Genomic DNA, 6,859 nt, shown 5'->3' with positions numbered 1-6,859 from the left:
CAGCTAAAATTAAAAATGTCAATACAAATGCTGGTGAGATTAGAAGAAACCGGATCTCCTACACATTGCTGGTAGAAATGTAAAATAGTAAAAAGACTCTAGAAAACAGTTTGGCAGGTTCTTATAAAGTTAAACATGTACTTACTGTACAACTTAGCAATGCCACTCCTGAGTATTTACCCAAAGAGAAATGAAAATCTGTATTCACTCAAAAGTACAGATATGAATGTTTATAGCAGCTCTGTTTATAATCACCCCAAACTGGAAACAACCTAAGTGTTCTTCAATGGGTGAATAGATACACAAACTGTGATACATCCATACCTTGGAATATTACTAAATAAAAACGAATACACTATTAAAATGCACTGCAACATGAATGAATCTCAAATTACACTATCAGTGAAAGAACAAGAAAGATTGTATACTGTGTGATTTTTGTTTCTATAACATGCTAGAAAAGGCAAAACTATAGGGACAGAAAATAGATCAGTGATTGCCACGGGCTGGAGGTAGTGGGGAAGGATTGACTGACTACAGAGTAGCACAGGGATAATTAGAGTAATGAAACTACTCTATACCTTAATCGTGTTAGTGTTTACAGGACTATATACATTTGTCAAAACTCGCAGAATGACCAAGTGAAAGATGATGCTGTTAATTGACATGGGGGAAGACCAAGCTTCAGGGGTCTGGAGTCAAGAGTTCTTTTTCAGGCAGGTTAAGTTTGAGAAAATGATTAGGCACTCAAGTAGAAATGATACATATGACCTTGGAGTTAAGGAGAGAAGTCAGACATGGAAGTATAATTTGAGATTCATCAACATTTGATGGTATTTTTATATCATAACCACACCACCAGCAATCACCAGATCAGTGTCACCTTTGTCATTTCTACACTGGGCAATGTAGGTACAGGCTGCCAAGTACGTTTTCATTATTGGTCCTGATATAAATGGGGATGAGACAGAAGTTATTTTCTCCATGTTACTCAGGACTAAATCTAGATGTACCTGGTCAAAGGCCTGTAAACAGAACCTATACCTTTGACCCACCTATTTTGTGAGCATCAGGTTGCAGCTCAAAGCTGGGCTAAGGCCTTAAAACTTTGAACCCCACTGCAAGCTACAAAAGAATGCCAGATTTGATTGGTCCCATAAAAGTGATTTATTGTATATATGCATGTGTGCATATGATTCATAAGTATTTTCGGCAAATTGAAAACATATTTTAAACGTATGGAAATTAGCAGAAATGAAAACGAACAATAGATAGATAATACGAGATTTGTGGCTTGATGGAAGTAAAAAAAAATTTGCTTAAACAAATCCATCCTATGAAAATGAGACGCTAAAAGGAAAAGTCAGATCTAATTTACTCTATGTTTGCACTTCAGTAGTCAGAAGCATTTTATTTTTTGTTTTGTCTTGGAATTGGGTCCCTTATATAACACACGTCAAAATAGCTGGAAAAAATGTGATTAACAATTGCCAGCTGGAATTCTTGTCCCACAAGGACAACTCCCTCTGGCTCCTTATTTTCTTTTCACAATTTGGGCACCATGAGCTAGTGGTTGGAGCCTCAGCAGGCAGGCAGGCAGGCAGCACGGCTCTGCAGGAGAGAGAATTCCAGGGCTGGGCCTTTTAACGTTGCAACTATCATTAATTTATAGTCCTCTTGCCAGAGCCCCTGAAAGACTCACTGTGGTCTCACACAGGGCGTGGTCAGCGGGAATTTTGCCATAAACTAGATTCCTGCAAGAGCCCAGTTTTGCTAAAGTGTAAGTTGGGTACTTAAGGAAGAAAGAAAGGTGAAACAAAGTACTTCCATAGACTTGGGCACAACACTAAGGCTTTCTTCCTGATTTCCTCCTCCACCAGGGAAAGGTCACGTGGTCCAAGTTTAAGAACCTACCTTCTAAGGGAGGTTAGGAACAAACATACAGCCAGATTCTAATCCTAGTTTCACCAAATGTGCCGTTTTGGGCGTCTAGCAATCTCTCAACTTCCCAGTAAATTCTCTATAATAAAGCTCATAGATGTGGTTAGAAATTACCTTTGATAGAAGACTCTAATAGGAAGGAATACATTGAAAATGGATAACATAGTTTTTGTCACATAGGTACTCAGAAAAAGGTTTTGAATTGAATTCTCTAGATGGCTGGAAAATAATACTAAGGGGCGTTTGCATAACAATGATGGGAAATAGGAGAGAGAATTTCTAAAAAGTCCTTTAGTTTTTACGGTGCTAAATATATCTTAAAATATCAACCTGCCCCTTCCCCTATGTCTCAGATACCAGGTTCCTTTTCTCTACCTTCAATCAATCAATTAATCAATATTTATGGAACATTTACAATATAACTGTCACCATAATAGGCACCAGAAGATATGGAATGCATGGTCCTTGCACTCAGGTAGTTTATAATCTACTTAGGAAACACAAAGATTCAAAACAGCAGCAAACATAACATACCATCTAAGTAATATAATCTATACATTACACACAGAATATGAAGCAAAGGAGGTCAGTGAAGATTGGAAACCTAGGAAAAGCTTTGAGTTTCATCCTTCTCCTGGGGAGGAAAGTGGGGAAGGAAGGTCAAGCGTGAAGCTTAGAGCCTGGAGGACAACAAAGCCATTTCTTGCTAAGTGGCAATTGTATAACCAAGTTCAAAGGGACAAGACAAGTAGATTTATAAAAAATGGGGTGCCAAATAGTCCAGAATTGTGCTGCTACATGTGGCTATTTAAACATAAATTAATTAAAATGAAATAAAATTAAATTTTTAGTTCTGTCTCACCACATTCAAAGGCTTAATGGCCATATGGGGCTAATGGTGCCATACTGGGCAGCGCAGATATGAAACTTTCCATTATTACAGAAAGTTTTCTGGGACACTGCGGGCCTAGAACCATGTAAAGAAAGAGGCAGGAGAGCCAAGCATGAAGAATTTCCAAGCCAACTGGTTTCTATATTCTTTCTGTGGACACAAGGTATCCAAAATCCAAAAGGGCTGAATTAATTTAGTAAATATACATTGAGTACCTACTAATACAAGGTTAGGTGATCTGAGAGACACAAAAGTGAATAAAGCAGATTCCAGTCCTCAGGGAGCTTAATACCTAGAGAGGGAAAAAGATGTGTACACAAATAACTGTAATACAAAATAAAAGGTGATTAGCATCCTAATGGGTACAATTAAAGCATGTAAGAGTTCCAAGAAGGGACAGATTACCTCTAGTTGAAGGTTTCAAGAAGGCTTCTAAACTAAGGCATTATTTGAGCTCAACCTTGCAAAGGCAACGGGAACCAAGAATCCAGAGATAATCCGTAGGCTCAATTATGCTGTAACTAACTGTGTGACCTTGGATAAGTCGGGCTCCAGGCCTCAGTTTCTTTATCAATTGAGTTAGAGGAGCAAAGGAGAAATCATCTTCCAGATGGCGTGACCAATGCAAGCAAAGGTATGGGGGTAGAAGGGTGTGTTTGTGTGGGTAGGAAATTGAATAGTCTAATTAATACTGAAGTACAACCACAAGGCAACTATCTCATAACTTGTTCCTGGACATTACATAATTTTAAGACAACTGCCTAAATTTTGTTTTCCAAAATGAAAAGCCGCCATCACAAAAGCAAAAGGTAGATTTTGGTAATGCCTTTCAGGCCCCAGCTTTATCTACATCTACCACTGTGTAAGTTTAAGATGTACAACGTGTTGATTTGATACACTTATGTACTGTGAAATGATTACTACCACAGCGTTAGCTAATACCTGTATCACATCACATAATTACCATTTCTTTTTTGCGGTGAAAGCACTTAAGATCTACTCTCTTAGCAACTTTCAAGTATATAGAACAGTATTATTAACTATAATCACCATGGTGTATAGTAGATCCCCAGAAGTATTGATCTTATAACTCAAAGTTTATACCCTTTGACCTACGTCTCCCCATTTGCCTACTCCTCAGCCCCTGGGAACCCCCATTCTACTCTCTGCTTCTATAATTTCCTTTCTCATGGCTGAATAATATATATACTGCAACTTCTTTATCCATTCATTTGTTGACACCTAGGTTGTTTTCATATTTTGGCTAACGTGAATAATGCTGCAATGAATATTGGGGTGCAGATATCTCTTCGAGATCTTGTTTTCATTTCCTTTGAATATACATCCAGAAATAGAAATTGCTGGATTGTATGGTAGTTCTATTTTTAATTTTTTGAGAAACCTCCACGCGGTTTTCCATAGTGGCTGCACCAATTTACATTCCCACCAACAGTGCACAAAGGTTTCTTTTCCTCCACATTCTTGCCAACACTTTTTTCCTATTGTCTTTTTGATAATAGCCATTCTAACAGGTGTGAGGTGACATCCATTGTGGTTTAGATTTGCATTTCCCTGATTATTAGTCACGTTGAAAACCCTTTCATGTACTTATTGACTAGCTGCACGTCTTCTTTAGGAAAATGTCCATTCAGTTCTTCTGCCATTTTTTAATAGGATTTTTCACTGTGTGTACTTGCTTGTTTTGCTACGCGGAAGCTTTTTAATTTGATGTAGCCCCACTTATTAATCTTCGCTTTTGTTGCTTGTGTGTTTGCTTTCACATTCAAAAAACAAAAACAAAAAAAAAAACACAAAGAAAAACATTGCCAAGACCAATGTCAAGGAGCTTTTTCCCTGTTTTCTTCTAAGAGTTTTATGGTTTCAGGTCTTATGTTTAAGTCTTCAATCCATTTTAATTTTTGTGAGTGGTGTAAGATAGGACTCCAGCTCATCCTTCTGCAGGTGGTTATCCAGTTTTCCCAGCACCATTTACTGAAGAGACTATCTTTTCCCAACTGAGTATTCTCGGCTCCCTTATCAAATATTAGTTGCCTGTATATACAAGGATTTATCTCTGGGCTCTCAATTCTGTTCCATGGGTCTATGTACTATTTTTATGCCAGTACCATACTGTTTCGATTACCATAGCTTTGTAGTACAGTTTGAAATCAGGAAATATGATGCCCCCAGCTTTATTCTTTCTCAGGATTGCTTCAGCTAGTCAGTCTTTTGTGGTTTCACTTGGTAACGTCTTGCTATTTAGATCAAATGTGAGAAGCAAAGCAGAAAGAATGGAAGCAATTATATTTGCATTTAAATATGGCTTTTAAGTGGACCTAGAGAATGACTCTACTAATTTGGTCCCCTTGGGGGAAAGGCTGTCTTTTGTGGAAAATATGAGTGAGAGCCACACTTTGGGAAATAGTAAATAAAATAACAGGACATCTCTGAGAGGGGAAAAAGTCTTAAGCTGAGAAATCACTATTGGACAGGCTGTTCAAGAGTAAAGCTCACAAGAAAAGAGCGAAGCCAAGAACATGGTAGTTAAAATAAAATGTAGATCATATGTGGAATGTGGAGTCTCTTGTTAAGAAGCAGACAGAAAATAGTGCATAAGTGAAATACCAGCTCAGCAGGTTCGTAGATCTCTATCTCTAGAGCGAATATGAATATACAGAGAGAAATATTTCCGTTTTGCAGCTGTACCAAAGCATCTGTCAGTAGTTCCATTATGATCTTCTTGTGTGTGTGTGTGTGTGTGTGTGTGTGTGTGTGTGTATCATTTATTTATTTATATCCACACAGAAAGATTGGAGTAGATAAAAACATGCTCTGTGTGTGCAAATATACTAAAATATTTATTTAATGGTTAAAATTTTAAATTCCTAGAAATTCTTTTTTTTTTTTTTAACCCTATAGCTCCCTACTGGCTAAGGGCACATTTCTCATCCCTTATTCTTCATTTAAAAGTTGGAAAATAGGGTCCAATATAAGTTAAGAGAAGAGACATAGCTCTTATAAATAGAGACGGTATGTGACCATTTGCCCATGCAAGTTTTTATTTTTATTTATTTTTAAATAATTATTTTTTAAATTTATTATGGTGACATTGATTAACAAAACCCAATGTTTCAAGTGTACAATTCAACAGTAAGTCATACATATGTTGCATTGTGTTCACTGCCCATAGTTAGATGTCTTTCTGTCACCACATATTCGATCCCTTTGACCCCATCTATCTCACCCCTGCCCTCTTCCCTCTAGAAACCACTAGTCCACTGTCCATGTCCATGAGTCTCTGTTTGGTGCTTTTAGATTAATATTCCATGCAAGTTTTTAAAATAGATTGAAGTGCTACTCTCTCCAAGATTTATAGAATTTGCTTTAAAAATAAGTGTGAAAAAATGTCTATTAAATATACAGCTGAAATCCATGTCCATATTTGTGCAGGAGCCCTTAAATCCAGACTGATGTCACTCTTTTAATGCTGAGCCATAGCTACAGATGACTGTCATTACTCTATGAAATTAACCAGCTACAATTAATTGTTGGTACTAAAATTGAGTGAGTGAAACTAGCTTTTGTTTGACAAAATCCATGATTCAATTGCATGTTTTTTTTCAACTTTTACTTTATTTTCTTTTCCTAAAAGATGAACTCTAAGAAGATAGAGTTTAACATCTAGCCAGGATCAATTCAAAGTGAAAGACTGCTATAAGAACTCACATGTCAAATGGGGCCTTCAGTTTTTACATTAAACTACTAATGTATATTTTAAAGAAAATTATCCATGTTATCTAAGTTTTTAAATTAGTTGGCCTAAAGTTATTCATTTTACTCTTTTTCATAGTGCGATGATGTATAATTTTGTAAATCTGCTCTGTATTATGGTTGTGTCCTCTTTATGACTCCAAATATTATTTGTGCCTTTCTGTTTCTTGTTAAAGTCTGTGTTATTTATATTAGATTTTTTTCTAAGAACTAACTTTTGGTTGTATTTATTTACTCTATTATGACTTTGTTTTC

The sequence above is a fragment of the Pteropus vampyrus genome, unplaced genomic scaffold, assembly GCF_000151845.1.
Source record: "Pteropus vampyrus isolate Shadow unplaced genomic scaffold, Pvam_2.0 Scaffold60, whole genome shotgun sequence".
NCBI classification, from domain to species: domain Eukaryota; kingdom Metazoa; phylum Chordata; class Mammalia; order Chiroptera; family Pteropodidae; genus Pteropus; species Pteropus vampyrus.
This window is presented reverse-complemented; position numbering follows the sequence as displayed.